This window comes from Argiope bruennichi, chromosome 1 (assembly GCF_947563725.1).
Source record: "Argiope bruennichi chromosome 1, qqArgBrue1.1, whole genome shotgun sequence".
Classification (NCBI taxonomy): domain Eukaryota; kingdom Metazoa; phylum Arthropoda; class Arachnida; order Araneae; family Araneidae; genus Argiope; species Argiope bruennichi.
Window position 1 is genome coordinate 6943943 of NC_079151.1, and position 17065 is coordinate 6961007.

General features: G+C 32.5%; 1 protein-coding gene across 1 annotated transcript in view; it reads left to right on the top strand.

Annotated features, from left to right (window-relative positions):
* LOC129968352 (acetylcholine receptor subunit alpha-like 1) overlaps positions 1-17065 on the top strand; it is a 174317-nt gene that overhangs the window by 84971 nt on the left and 72281 nt on the right. The gene's annotated exons all lie outside the window — the stretch shown is intronic.

The following is a 17065-nucleotide window of genomic DNA, read 5'->3' on the forward strand; positions in this document are numbered from 1 at the left end:
GACTGTGTAAGCAAACTTTATAATAATGTTTAGGATAATAAAGAAAAAAAAAACTCAAACTAATGGGAGTAAAATTTATGTTACTGTTATATGAAATGCGAAATACTTTGAAACTATTCATATAAGAGAACTCAAAAGTGCCTGCATAATCTCAAGTTTTAAAGTTTTTTTTTTTTTTTTTTTTTTGAAGTTTAAAATAAATACATTCTGCTAAACTTTTTTTTAGCCTCATGTCAAAATAAAAATAATTACACAAATGTTATTTCAATACCAAAATATAAAAATGTTATTTAATACTTTATTAAACTTCTTTCATAGAAAAATTGTAAATGAAAAGGAAAATTAACTAAGCTAAATAGAATTAAAATCACTTGAATTGTCAGTCTGAAAAAATAATGAGGTTGCCATTAAAAAAATTTATTCAAATTATATAGAAAAATAAAATTTGTACAAAACAAAATTTATGCCTTTCTAATTAAGGCAAATAAGTTTTCAGATAAAAAAAATCAGAAATTAAAATTTACCTACTTGTCATTCAAGCCTATCACATTGCAACATTTTGAAGTTTTACTACATTTTTCACGAAAAGACATTACATATTTTGGCACTTAAACACATACATCTGATAAATCCTTGATTGCTTCCACTGCTCTGAGTAATTGCAACTGACCAGAGAGAAATTTTCTGATTTGGAATATCTTCAATTCTAAACAAGTTCTTAGGATATAAAGTGAATTGGGACATATAATTGTTTTAAATTTCCTTCTGATGTTCCAAGTAGGTAGAAACCATACTCCGTCACATTAATTATAACTTCCAATATTTTGCTCTTTCTTGAAGTCAGGAATAGAAACTTGCACAGTAGTTTCCAAAAAAATATCGAGAAATTTTTTTTTGTTCATATTTATAGATCAATTTTAAAATTTATTTTATCTTTAATTGCATTTTCAGTTTTGAAACAAAGGTTGCACAAAATTTTTATTTCATTGAATGAGAGATGTATTTCATACTTTGCCAGGTTGTCATTTGGCATTCTATAGAATACTTAGAAAATGTATGAAATACAAATTGTTTCATACATTACTGGCTTGTTTTAGGCATTATATACAATGCTTGGGCATTCTATAGAATACTGGATTTCATATTTTGCTGGTAATACATATAAAGAATTATACATATACTTTTCTTCAAGTTCACTCTTCTTTTTGCAGATTTGATGAACCTAAAAATCATATTCCTTAATTAGAATAATGATTGAGCTTTCACTTCTTTTAAAAGTACAAATAAAATATTTGTTGACAATTGGAGATATGTAATTAAGGAGTAAAATAGATATATAGAACTTCATAAGCTTGATAATGTTTTCAATCTGATAAAACTATATAGGCAAATATTATAATAATGTTTAGGACAATAGAGAAAAATAATATAAACTAATGGGTGTAAAATTTATGTTACTATTTTATGAAAGGTGAAATAATTATAAACTATTCACATAAGAGTATTCAAATATGACTAAATAATTGCAAGTTTTAAAGATTTTTTTTTTTTTGAAATTTACAATAAATATATTCTGCTAATCTATTTTTTTAGCTTTATGTCGAAATAAAAATAATAACACAAATGTTATTGCAAAACCAAAACATAAGAACGTAATTTAATATTTTTTTTAAACTTTTTTCATTAGAAATTGTTGTTAACAAAAGGAAAGGCATTGTAAATGAAATGGAAAAATATCTGCAATAATTTAAGAACAGACACACACAAAAAAAAAGATAGGAAATAAAATCACTTGAAAAGAATACAAACAAGAAAAGAAATGATAATCGTAGCTTACGCCTAACGCTAATAATATCACGTGCAACTCCATGTTAAGCAACGAGTTCGAACGGCTTCAACAAAAATAATCTTTTTTATTCACTATTTAGAATAAATAATATATTATTTACAAATATATAATAATAAAAACTTTACACTTACCAAGTTTCTTGAAATGACAGTATGCGTTGCTGGTTGAATTTCAAAATCCAATACACGCCAGGTGATTCATGGGAAATTTCTAAAATATGTTCGCATAGCGCCACCTAGGAAAAGCAACTTTCCCGACATCGAGGCGACTATGGGCCGATTGCTTTGAGCCGGTCTTTTTCACTAAGTCGCCGTAGGAGTTCGCCCCGATGAAAAAGCGATCTTCAGAGGCGACAGAAAAAAATATGGTCAAAATCCGATGTCGCGCCAATGCAAAGGTGACATTGGCAAAATACGGGCGGCGTATATCAGATGGCTGCGATGCTTGGCCAATCGTTTAGCGACTTCTTTTGCTGCTTGGGTTCGATCGGAGGATATCACCCGTATGGACTAGCCAACATTCTCAGCGAACTTGAATCCAGTAGAGCATGTGTGGGATATGCTTGGCCGACGAGTTGCAGCCCATCACCCAACTCCTACATGTCTATCGGAACTTCGGAGATCATTGCTTGATGAGTGGTGTAAGTTCCCTAAGATCATATCGATAATTTTATACTCAGTATGCCTATGCGTTGTATGGCCTTTATTGCATCGTCTGAGAAACATACTACGTATTAACCATAATACCAACCATGTAATATTGGTTTTTGTAAAGAGGCTTTTTTTTGGTAATTTGTCCCAGGAAGCATAGAAATTGCAATTTTTATTAATGATATCAAATATATAGCATCTTTTTTTGCTCTTCACCTTTTGTTTAATAAATAGGCTTTACAAATAAGTCACATTTGTTTTGCTTCTGACTCTTTCTTTTCCTGAACTTGCATTATCTCTAATTTATGGTCATGAGTGTATATCTCTATACATATAAACCATCTATAATGTGACTTAAATTGAATGTTTATACAAAAACAAACTGTTAGTCTTGAAATAGTTCTTCAGTGACTTTCATATCAGATGCTTTTTTCTTATCCGTAATGCTTTAATGTTTGATAAGTATAACTTTTTTATACATTGGTGTGCAACACTTAAACAACCGGGGTTTCTTTGCCATAACTCCAGAAGAAATCATCTCTGAGACATGAAATTCGGAAATGAGAGACAGCATTTTGTACTCATTTCAATATTGTTTGTAAACGATGATGAAAGCATAGTTGCGCAAAAATGGAATACAATGCATATAGTATGTAATCAAACAAAAATGGGATTTATTGAAATTATAGTATTGCTACACATGATTATCTTTCAAGAGGAAGAACAACAAGCAAATGTTCCTTAGTATGGGATATGCCTTCCCCTTATTGCAATGCACCTTCGCACCATCTCTCCATACCCAGTATAATTTGTCCAACAGTTTTGGGGTAAGAGTGTCCATTCCTCAAGAGCATCTGTTTCAGTTGTTGGGTGTTACCAGGAGGATGTAATCATCCAGCAATGTGTTTCCCCAAAGTATCCTTCACATGTTCTATGGGATTTAAATCAGGAGAGAATGCTGGACAATCCATCCGAGTGATATCTTCATTTTCCAGTAGCTCCTGAACATCAGCAGTTCAGTGTGCCCGTGCATTGTCATCCATTGAAACGAAGTCTGGTCCAATAGCATCTCGGAACAAGCGCACATGGGGAAGGATCACCTCCTTCCAATAGTAATCACCGGTTACAGAACCTCCGTCAAAACCGTGGAGCTCAGTCCACCCGTTCAGCATAATATCCCTCCGACGACAACTCCAGGACCATTGTAGCGGTCATTTCCCGTGATGTTACTGGGATGAAACCGTATCCTGACCTCTCTCTCAATCCATTTACGTTGAGAATCACTTATGGCACTGAAACGACTCTTATTCGTAGAGAGGACTCCATTGATGAGATGTCCAGTTTATGCTCTCCTTACACCACTCTAAACGGTGCCACCAATGGCCAACTTTCAAAGGGATGCAGCGTTCAGGACGGTGGGCGAATAGACCACCTTTGTGAAGGCGTCTGGCCACAGTAAACAGCAACACTTGTCGCCCTATTGCTGAGCCAGTTGCGCTTGCTGACGGGTATCGGACTCTTTCAACTTTCAGAACGACATATCTGTCATCCGCAGCTGTGATTTTACTAGGACGGCCTTTCTAACAATTGTATCTATGGATTGGAAGGTTTTCCAAGCACGCGAAACGACACTTTTGTTGATTTCGAATTCTTCAGCTATACTAGTCAAATTGCGCCCCTTCTCCACTTTTCCGGTCATTCTTCCACGTCTGAAGTCGTCCAGGTGATTTCTTCTAGCCATATTTCACGAAAGAACTTACTTGCGCCGGTAGCGAATGTCTTTGATTGCGGCTCCGTTCCTCCTTTCATTGTAGACTTAAGCTGCGACTGTACGCGTTTTGCGTACACTCACGTCGCCTATGGTGTTTTGTTCCTATCAGGCATACGCATCAACTTTCTACTGAATTGCGTGTTCATTGTACTAATCGCAGTTACCCCTTTACTGCAATTTCATGGCTACCTGCTTAAAATTTAAATTGTTGCTTAAGTTTTGCACACCAGTGTAGAAATTAATTTTTATAAACGGAGATCTCTGACACGAATTAGAATGATTTTACTTAAAAATATAGTGCGACTAAGGAAAGCTCTAATTACGTTTAATGAGTTGTGTTTTATTTTAGGAAATTTTGTACGTTATTTTTTCTTTTTCTGCTCTCTTTTATTATTTTATTATTTATTTCTCGATTTTTATTTAAATCAAAAAAAGGTTGTTAATCTCATTAAGTCAGTTTCCTCCAGGTGATTGAATGATAATAATATTTGAATATTTTTTATTTTCGTGCTCTTACGTTATTTCCACAATATTGAAAACGCATGCCCAGATTTCTTGCAAACAGTTGTCATAATAACGACTGTACTGTTTGGAGATAATTACGTTACTACTCTTTATTTATAATAAAAGCATATGTAAGTGTGTTTTCGCTCTATAGTTCAAACCGTTTGGTCTAGAACAAAAAGAATTTGGTCTAAATGCATTTTGAAAATAAAAATGTTCACCTCGGAACAATTTTTAAAGAAATTTAATAATTAAAGTGACACGAGATTTTTGTCTTTCTACTCAGTTCCTTTGAAAAATATTGTTATGAAATATGATATTTATAGCCTATTAAAATTTAAAAAGTTTACTCATATCAGTTTAGTTGAGGTGCGATTTTTTTTTCTAAATTTCGACAGTTTTATAAATATAAATTTTGTGCGTCATTTTCAATAATATTTACTATAGTTAGAGTAGTATTTTACTATCGTCTTTGTTTCATCAAATTATTAATCGCCTGATTTTCTACTTATTTTATCATCAGAAAGAAAATATTTAAATAGAAACTGCCTGTTTGATATTTGAGAAATAAGAAAACGAAATTGCAGTGTAACAAATGATAAAAAATGCAATTCAATAATAGATAGCCAGTTATGTCTATTTAGCTACAGGGCTACATTTCTAAAAGCTTAACATCTGACTCCAGAAGTGTCGATTGTCTCTCATCTTTCTTGTCGCAATCAAAAAACGTACTCTCTCTGAAATATGATTTGCATGTGCAAGGAAATATTCATATTTTGAGATTTTTTTTTTTTTTTTTTTTTTTTGCAATCAGTGGAAGGAGCACTAAAATGAGGATTGATCGTATAATGGCACCCATCCCCTGTATGGAATTTATGAAATCCTTTCGAAAAATAACAATGCGATCGCCAAAAATTTCAGACCGAGCAAGAATATCTTAGCGACAGAATACAGAATCCCTTAGAGCAGTTTTACTCTAATTGAAACTCACTCTATTCATGAAATGGAGAGAATTTGTAGGTTTCCTATTTCGAAATGTACTGTTTGTTCATTGTCGCGTACAGGCAAGCAAATTTCATAAATGTCGCAGAGTGGGGAACGGAGAGTTTACTGAAATGTCATTATAGAAAAGCCACGCGTTCTTCAAAAAAAGGGATCGGAATATAAAGAACTCGACAAATTCATATTTTGGGGGGAAAAGGACAAGCTATTTCGATTTTTAATTATTTTGTGATTATAATGTTTATTATTTTTCCCCTATTGTTGCATCCTTTTTGTAACTATTTTTTCAAAAAATTGCCTGTCCGCATCATTTTGAGGTGCAGTATAGCAGTAACAGTACCGTAATGTATCCTTCATTACTGTAGCACGACACGATCCATTGAAACCCTGTGCAGTTTTGTTATTGGCGTCTTGAAAAAGAACAGTAAAATTACCCATCGAACTTGAATTCCTGCCTTTTGGAAAAATAGCGCGTCTTGAGTGTCTGCTTCAGCCTCTCCCCATCACCTGGCAGTTTTGTACTCATTTCGCAGAAACTCCTCCTGGGAAGTAGTGAAAGAGTTAATGAATTAAAACTTCTCATCGGGGAGTGTTACGAGATGGATGACCTTGGCGACTATTGTAACTATTCCCGTGAAGAGGTCTGGGGATGCAAAAGTATATACAGGAAGCTTAGTTGATTCAAAATTGTCAGTACATCGATTGTTTCCTCTGCTCTCCTAAATTTGTTATCTACACGATGTTAAAGCGTCTTTGTTTGGGTTATTTTCACGTGAATGGTGATGGATTCTTTTGAATGGTTTATGTCCGTGCCTTACTTCCGGAATGAATCATTCTCAATGCACTTTTTAAAAAAGTTAGATGTGATTAAGCTATAGTTGATTTAAATACTGTATACTATATTTTATTAAAAACATGTTTATTAAAAGTAGTTTTAAAATGTTACATTTTTTACATGGAATTGTAGTTTCGTTATGGATTAAAATGATCTTTTTTAATGACGAATTATATATTTTTTAAAAAATTTAAATTTTTAAGATAGACATGCATTGTGGATTTTAGTTTAAGCCTTTCGTGCTTGAATTTATAAGAATGATAAAGTGTGAAAATGAAATCGCTTCTTAGTATTCATTTTCTACTGAAAAACGACAATTTAATGCATATATTGCCCTTTGCCTTGCACAGTATGCGTGGAAAGGTTAAAATGTACCATTTCTATTGCTGTATTTGTTTTTAGATGTAGTGTTTTTCATATTTCACTGTGGTAGTAATTGAATTAATTATAATTAATAATGATAATATTAATAATACACATGTCACATAACATACATAAACACAGTCACAGAAAATAAAAAAAAATATTAAGCAAATCAAATCAGTAAAAGTTGGAATTCCTGCAAATTCACTCGAGTAAACACAGTGGTGAATCTCACAATCTTTTTAATGATTTTAAATAACCGTATTCTTATCAGAATTCCCCAAACTTTTGCTGATATTTGTATTATGAATTCTCCTATGCATTTTGTATTCATGGCAATAATTGTGGAGAAGTTTTATTCATTAAATATTTAATTAATGAATAAAGGTTTACCATACATACAAAATAAATTATACTAGCAATAATCCTCATTTCGGATTTTTTTTTTTTTTTTTTAAAGAAAGCATGTTTCGAAATTCATTGATGATGGATTGCTGGAAAATTAAAATAATGTACTCTTTGTTTAAGTCAAAACTTCGATGAAGTAGAATGACCAAATTAAATTGGAAATTTATCTTTCTGCTTCATTGTGAGCATAAATAAGGAGCCCGCTTAAATCCCTTGCACCTCCTTTAACGCCTAAATGAGTGCATTCATAGCCATGAAAGTCGTGTCTCGGTATAGTAAAATCATTGTGCGTTGAGTGATTAGACCTTTACAGCGGCCACCTTTCACTCCACCTTTGGATTGAGTGAGTGCCCTTATCACAAAAACTGTTAAAGCGGAGCGGGTTTACAAAGCCTGCTAAAATTTATTGATCTAATAAAAAAAAAAAGACATGTTGTGCACATTAATAATAGGAACAGAATGCTTAATATGAACTTTTTTTTTTTGCATTTTCCGAAATTTTGACCTCAAAACATGGATGAAGGGAAAAAATATTATTTTTCAAACAAAAATTTTTAGCGAGAATCATTTAAACAAGTATATGTAGACATTCGTTCTAATACTGCAGGACTTTTTGATGGCGCAATACTGTTACTTGTGCTAGCATTTTAATGAATAGGCTAAAAAGTTTGAAAGTGAAATTCAAACTAATCCATTCTGTAGATGGAGGTGAGAAATTTGAACAACGAAAATAAAGGTATTCTGTGGTAAATAAAGTGAGTTTTTTCCCCCTCTCTTTTTAAAACATTTTTGACGCATTTTTGAAAATCATGATCAGACAAGTATGCCTTTTAAATGTATTGTTTTAAGCATTCATTTCCATGAAGTGCCTTTTATTGTACTAAATGGAATAGGTCCTACAGAATGAATGTTTTTTTTTGTAACCCTTTTGAGTTTCAAAAATTCACTCCAGAGTTTTACTATATCTAGAAACCATTTTCATGATCAAAGATGCTGTTATTCAAAGGTTGGGGGTAGTCATTTAAATAGGCCCCCTGTGTAATGTAACTAGCATCCTTGCATTTAAATGAAGTCTAAATGTTCTCTTCCTTGAATTCACTGATTTATCATAATAAAATTTAAATTCCATTCGAATAGTTTCATCTACAAGAACAGTAGCAGAAATTTGAGAAACTAAGTTCAGTGTTGTTTTTTTTGTTACAAAATATGCTCAAAGAAACAGTCTTAATCAGAGAAATTTAATTTGTTTTGCTGATACAATTTTTCAGTTTCAGCATTCATAGACACAAGTCTGAAAATTGATTTTTTTATTGCCGGACTTGGAGAGTTCCGAAACTTTGAGATTCTTCAAAATTTCGAAGTCAAGGTCTTTGACCATTTCATTGCTTTTCTCTCACTGTGCGAGAGAGTGACATAAGCTGCCCCCTCTGCCTCTTCGTTGCTGCAAATGAGACTTCTAAGCCTAAATGAGCAACAGTTATCACTTCGGAATTGTCTGGAAGAGATCATTAAAATGCGATTTGGGCGAGCGAGTATTTATGACGAGTATTTACGACGCGTCCCAACGCGCGGAAGAGAGATAGCGAAGATGTATGACGCCGCCGGTAAATAGCGCAAGAACTGACACGATGCTTGCTACCGGGAGTCATATAAAACCGGGGACTCTTTAAAATCTGCTCCGCGCAATCCTGTGGATGTCTGTCTTGCTATTCGAAGGGCTTAGCGCATTTAATTATATAATAAGAACCGGTGGTAGTATTCTCCCCTCACATTTTTTTGTATATTTACACAAAAAGCGCATTCTCTCCCTTTCATTCAAGAGAATGGGATGAGCATTTTATTGACCCATTGTGGACGGGTTGATAGACACGTTTCTTGTAGTCAGGTTTCGCTCAGTATTAGAAATAATGTTGGTGTCAAAGTCAATTAATATAATGCACTGCTCGTTGTAATGATGAGTTGTGCAAAAGAATAGATGAATGAACTTTATCGCTTTTCTTCTCGGGAAACCGAATACAGTCTTTTCTGTCAGTCTCTTTGTGATTTTTACTTTCTCGCAAACGAAATTTACAGAATGTAATTGTAATCATCAAAAAATTCAAACTCAAAGTTTTGTTGAATCTCAACGTTTTTAGACCTGCCCGAGTCTGAAAAGCAGGTTTTTGGCTTTATGTCTATCCATCTGCAATTAAAACTCTCTTTGAGCTGATCGTCTACAAATTTGGTAAATGGTCTTAATATAAAATATGTAACTTTCTATCAAATTTTCAACAAAATCCATTCAGAGGAAGTCTGTCTACAAAACTATTTAACTACTATATTTTTTTTAATCTAATTATTTAACTACAAAACAAAGGTAGCGAGATGGAAAATATTCGGTACGCACATTTACTATCTGCATTGTAGATACCTATTAAATTATGATTTAAAAATAGAGTAAATCAAACAAGGAGTGGAGCGTCTGCCGGTCTGTCATTTCACAAGCATTTAAACGCGATAAGGTAAATATATCAAATTTGGTATGTGATTTTGTGACTGCAATGGTAGGTCTGTGTCAAACGATTTCAATCGTTTGGAGAAACAACACATTCGATTTTCAAATGTCATGCCAGGAATTCATTTGCCACACACTTGTCAAACATCACAAAACACATTCAGTAAAATGGCTCAATTCAAACCAAAGGTTAGATGTACGCCAATGCTTTACTAGGCCTTCTCTGCCTTATCCAAGGTTCACAATTTTTTGAGCTGGGGGATAACACCTTTATGAGAGAGTATGCGAGAAAGTTTTGAGGAGTGCTGGTTTAAGTAATTTTTTAATTTTAAACAAAAAAAAAATGCAAAATAAAAGAAAAAAAAACTCCAGGAACAGAGTGTATTACGAGATGAATGTCAAACATTCCTAAAAGAAAATCTATACTGTATGATAAAAATTTAAAAATCATGCTAAGTATTCAGTATATGCATAAAGCTAAACTAAAAGTATTCAAATATTTTTTTTAAAAAAATAATATCAAATCTTTTCATCAAAATATAGCAATCAAGTGACATGGATAGATGTACACATTTTTAGTAAAAGTATTTCATCCCAAAAACATAGAGAAATAAAACTTTGAGAGAATGAAGGAAAGCATGCAAAATTTCCTCACAAACTGATCAAATTACAAAAATGTGTTATCTGGACTCCCACGTGGAAAGATTTGAGAGGTCGGAATGTTCGATTATAGCAAAACTTTCCTTGCCTGGTGTTCAAGAAAGTAGAAAAGGGGGGAAGGGTGCGCATATCGAAGTAATGACAGAAAAGTATGAAAAGTAAGATGGAAGTGTCGGGGACGAACATTTCTGTGAAGGGCTTCGAAATAAATGAAGCGTGAAATGTGATGTCCCTCAAAATGGAACACGAAGCTGTCAGATGCGGAATCGAAACTCCAATGCCACCTTTCTTTTTCTCGCTTTCTTTTTCACTTTTTTTGTAGGAGAAAGTAACTGAAAATTTTGGCAATTTTGTTCGAATTATTGTCGACAGTGCACTTTCTTCTTTCTTGAACTATCATGGTCATTACTGACAGATTTCCAAAGACTTCTTTTTGACTGATGTTTTTTTATCAACAATGTTGTCCTTGAGTCGAGTAGAATGGAGTGCTGATTTGTTAAAAAGTTTTTTGCTTACTAGAATGCGGCATCGTGAGAGGAGGGGACATTTAAAAGGTTCTACTAAATTTTAAAAGAAAGTGCTACAAAATCAGAAATTTTTTTAATAGTCAGTCACCTTTGTTAACCAATGGATTCGTCGAAAGTATAGATTGTGTTTAGTTTCAATGAAGTCTCTTATGTATATTGCGATCTTCTTGATTTCATCGACAAAGTATTTTGAAGCATCAAATTATGATAGAAATCCGAGTTATTGTAATAGTTTTCTGGTCATTCTGTTTCTTGTGTGTATAAACTTTTCTTATGGAGTCAGATTCCATCCAGACGTAACTTCTCGGGTCATCCAATAAAGTAGAAACTTTCTTCTTGATAGTGAAATAAATAGAAAAATATTGTCTAATTATTTTATGAAATATTGAAAATTTATTTGCAGCAACGAAAAATATTGTTGAAAATTCTCCAATATAGTATTTTTAAAATCTCTTCTATATTTTTTTTTTTCGATTTTATTTAAAAGATTTTTTTACATTGGTGTAGAAATGAGTTTTGAGCAATATTTTTTTCCAAAAGATCACATTTAATTTTTAACTAATTGTTCTAATTAAACCTTTTTATATTTGCATTTTCTCAGTCTAATGTATATTGAACACTAATTTGATAATTCACGATCAAACGATCTGATATATAGAGCGCCAAAATATAGACAGACAGACATCCTATTTTATTAGTAGTAAAAATATAAATGTTTTCGTTTAGCAGATCTTTAGTAATGTAACTTTTATAACATTTGCTTTACGAAGTCGTTAGATTTTCAATTGTTTTAGAAAAAAATCTGTTGGATCTGAAATCACTCGATCTATAGTTTTATATCCTTTTCTGTTGTTTTGTTGTTTGCGATGTATGTCGCTATATTACGTATATTACGTATATTGTCTTGATTTTTTTCTGATTCAAGATAATACTCTTCCGTGAGTACTTGGAAGTATCAATAAACTTTTAAACTTTTTTTGTATTTTTGACTGATACACACAATGCACAAAGACAAGAATCCTAGGCACGCAGTATAAAACACTATCTACGAATTATTCGAAGCATTCTTTACGAATTAGTGGCAATACCACCAAAGCTGATCAGCCGCGCTTTCTTCTCCCGTTTCGAGTTTGCAACTTTGTAACATTCGGATGAAGTCTGAAATGCATATTCGATTTTCTTTACTATGCAGTGAAACTAAGTGAAAAAAAAGCGTGGGTGAAAGAGAGAATACTAAACTTTACTGTTATTAAAATACTAAACTGTTTATTGGTTCACAATAAACATGTGGCGTCGTAAGATACTTCAACTGAAAACACTGATGATCATAGACCGTGGTGGATTGGTGGAAAGGTATCGGCATTCACACCCGATTCTACAAATGATTTGTCGCATACATATGCTTGATGCACACTGAATAGGATGCCCCCCCCCCCTGTTTGAAAGATAAATAAAATTAAACTCAGTCTTTTTAGATAGTCGTTTATCATCTTTTAAATTGCGAATTTCTTGGTCAGGTTTTATTTGTGTGTGTGTGAAAATTGTGAAACGCGTCAATTTAAGAATTTAAATACGAGAAAGAGTGCATTCGAAAAAAAGAAAAATAGAAAAGCATTTGTTTTAGCTCTTTTCGAATTATTAATGGAACGTAATATTTTTCTTCCATTCATCTATAAACATCTTCATTCACAGTTTATGCTTCCACTTCTCAGTAACGTTAGTATTTCTATCCAAGTATAACGGATATGATACCCGTCTAACCCGTATGCGCGGGAAGTCTCGAATCTTTATGATTCGGCTCTCAGTGCTCTGAAGAGAGTGAAAGATTTTGAATGTAGGGTGTTTCAAAAGCCCTTGATCAAACTTCATTCGTAAGTCAGGCATTCAGACATAAATGAATGTTAACAATAGCAAGTAAATTCAAAAGGTCGACCACCGCAGGGGGATCTTTGCGAAAGAATTAAAAGAAATTCAGAAACAAAAAAAAAACATACTTCAAATAAAGGGAAACTGCAGGTTTAATGGGATGCAGCAAAGCTGAGAGTTGGGCACAACATGATAAAGACGCTGTATGTTTTCGGAATTCCGAAACTAAATCCAAAGCTCTGCATGTTGTTATTAATCCTCTGATTGCGAAATTTTTAAAAATCACTCTTCAGATTCGGCGTATACAAAAAAGTTCAGATATTTTTCAAACGAAGCAAACTATTATTTTATGCTGTTAGTATGATGCAATACAAATTTGTAATAGTAAAAGTAAGCACACTAAACCGCGAGAAACTTGGGATGCAATAGAAAATAGACTGGCTGCCAGCCCGCAGACATCGCGAGATGACTAGTTGAAGAATAAATGCTACTATGTGATTGCTTTCTATTCCGTTCGGCATCAGTGGCGCATTTTTTTATGCCATTCGTCTTTTGAATTGGTTCTATTGTAAAAACTTTCGAAATTCATTAAAATATTTTGAATCACCCTCTATTTTTTACTTCTTTTGTAGTGGGACAATGGGTTTTTAAAAATAAATTTTAATAAATTTCAACATAAAAACGCATTTTAATGAATGCACTTAAAAGCAGAAAATTTTTTATGCAGATAAAATTGTGCAGACAAAAAAATAAATAAAATAAACACATTAACGTTCTCGATTCCACGATAAAGATTATAATAAAATTTATTTAAAAAAAACTGAAATATACGAAGTTCCTTGACATTTTTAAGCTAATCATGTTTACATAATGCTGCCATTAAATATTTTCTTTTTTTCTCTTTTTAAATATTTCTCTTTTACTTTTATTTATATTTATCTTTATTATTTTAAAGTTCTTTATCTTTAGACCATGTGCAATGAAACAATTTCAAAAGTATGGAGATATACTAAAGGCAAAAGTTTTATTCCATTTTTTTTTTCAAAACTGGCTACATAAATTATTCATATTGAAAACACTCTAAACTAGAGATTGAAAATCACTTTTTAGCCCTAAATTCTAAGCAAGCAGCTAAGGAAAGCAGTTTAGATGTAAAAATCGTTCATCTTGATGAAACGCTAATTTGGCTAATTTATCTTCTATCTTCAATCTTTAGAAAGTTATTAAGAAATGAAAATTCCAAACTCCCCCTATTTCTCCCTCCTTCGAGCTTGTTGGTACATCTGAGAATTCATTCGAGGTTTTTATATTTCTTCCAATACATATTTTTATAATATATTCATTACGATTTCTCTCTCTCTCTATATATCGGATGATTTTGGATTTTAAGGGCCATGATCGGTGAAGATCTGCAATAACCTCGAAGCTCATATTTAACTGCTCTGAGGAGGCATAGAAAGATATTATCTTCCAAAAAGTCTAGCTTATTAAATTTGATTATATTATTTTCCCACTTATCTGTTTCATTTTTCCATCGTCTCAGATTCCGTTTTCAATATTATTTGGGGAGCTCCAATGTTGGAAAACTAATAAAAAGGATTTTCAGAAGAGATTTCATTCTAAAAAATATCTGCAGAATGTATTTCCTTTCTTTGTAGAAATGCCTTCAGATCGGAATCGGTCACTGAAATTGAATATGTGCTTTCAAATGTTATTATTTTTTTTTTTTTTTAAATTCTAACGCGTCGTGGTGCTTGTAGTTTAAAGCCGCATCTTTTGAATTCAAGCCACACGTTTTCATACGATTGCTTTTTGAGCTTTTCGGTCCAGAGTGATATTTGTGAGCTTCAGAGCCCCTTGGAGGAAAACAAATATGCTTCCTTACGCGACTGCAAAATAGTACGGAATTCAAGAAGTTAGTTCCAAATTTGATAGGAGATGCGAACCGTTTGAGATAGAGTGCTCTGAAATGAATTTTAGAAGTAGTCATTTAAATATACTAATTTTCTGCCTCCCCTAACTGTCTGCACATAGTGTTTATAAGCAGACTCTATTTTGTGAGCGCAGTATCAACGACGTTTGAAGATTTTTTTCCCTCTGTTAAATTAACCTTCGAGAATCTGTAATGACCCAAAAGAAAGTTTAACTCTGATACCTTATTAGGAAAAACATATCCATCGGTATAAAAAGGAGAAATTATATTACTTATTTGCCCTTTCAACATAATTCCTGCTTTATGATATAATTTGAGGTTTCTTCTAGCCTTAATAGACTTGTTAATGCAGCTTGATTAAACAGGTTCATTACTTTGATGAATGATTACGATTTTGATGATGATTCCAAATGATAGTCTATAATTTCAGAATTCCCTTAAACATTACCGATTATGCGCCATGTTGCTTCCCCCCCCCCGACCCCTAGTGACTGCTTGCTGGTACAGAAGCTATGCTGAACGTGTATAGTTTATTTTCTCGAAATTAGCTATCGCCCTTTCGTATATTAATAGAAATGAAAGGTGTATCATCGATATACGGCTGAATTCTCGAAGTCAGTTCCTCTCTCTGTTAGACAAATGAATTTCGGAGCGTAACATTGTAGATTTTTATAAGTTATGGATCTAATGATAGACAGAAACTTTACAGTTTCTTCACAGTAATGTCTCAAAATGCTACGAAAAAGTGGAGGAGGAGGAGGAGGAGGAAACACTTCCACTTGTTTATTTAGTTCTAAACTAGTGATTTCAATTTCAAATTTTTTTTCAAGTTTTCGCTGTTGAGGTCCTGCGACGATATCGATTTTTGAATGTGATAAATAATGTTTTTTACTAATCTGAAAACTGTTATAAATTTTAAAAACTGCTTCAAAAATTTAGAAATTTTTTAAGTGCTTATATTAAAACGCATTTGTAAATGCAAAACTAAAAAAATAATCAACCTTCCAAATGGCTTATTATTCAACGTTTTCTTCATTTTTTTCCTTTAAATTTATTTTATTTTTCACACTATATGAAATTCTGGTATCGAGAAACTGCGTTTTGAAATTTTATTTCTGTTTCTGAGAATCTCCCTTTTTTACAGGACAAAATAATTAAAACTAAAATCGATACCTGGAATTTAGTATTAAATTTGAAAGGTTATCGTTAACAAGGAAATATGAATCTAAGGAAATCTGCACTAATTAGTATCTATTATTTATATATTCAGTGACTTATTGTTAAGCACTCATTCATGAATTTCTTTGGTTTGGTAGAGGATAGTTTCAGAATATCCTTAGTAGAAGAAGAATTAGAATTAAGTAATTCCCCCTCACTTATAAAGTATTCTCCTCTTTGAAGACGCGTTTACGTAAAGACACAATTTTCGAACTACTAGCACGAAAATACGTTGTGTAATAATATGCTGCACTCGATAAATTTGTATTTATTCGTCTTGATTGCATCAGCCATTCCAGAACAGAAATATTATCCATAGCTCTCATTCTTTCAGCATCTCCTTATCGTATTTTTTTCTTTTGTTTCAATGAATGTTTTTCACACATCTCATCGTGCACTTTATAGATAGGATATCAATCAACAAATATTAATATAATAAAAATGGACTTGAATATGTCATGTAATCAATCAAATCACGATTCTAAATTCCGCAATTCTTCCATGTTTTTTTTTTTTTTTTTTTCGTTTATAATACATAGTCCAGTATACTCTTAAAATCTCAATGAATCGAATCTTAAATTTGATGAAGGACTTTTTAGATATGATTGATTTTTTTTGGTGCAAGGATCAGTACTGGCCAAGCTGTGCCCAAACCCATGTTAACTTAAAATACATAAAAATTATTCATTAAAAACAGCAATGAGATGCAAATTTCAAACAACAAAGTGAAAATAGAAATTAAATATTACGCATGAAATGGATGTCAAGTAAAAATGAAAATATATTAACATGCTAAGGCTCGCCAATTATATCTTTCAAATTCGGATACTCTCTTTCGAAATATTTTATTCTTAGAAATCGGTACTTAGCTTATTCACATAGGATATGTCGGACAGAAAGTATGATGCTACATCGTGAGCAAATTGGAGCCGCATCCGAATGAAGTAAATGCTTATGAGTAAAATAAGTCTGACCTATGTGAAGT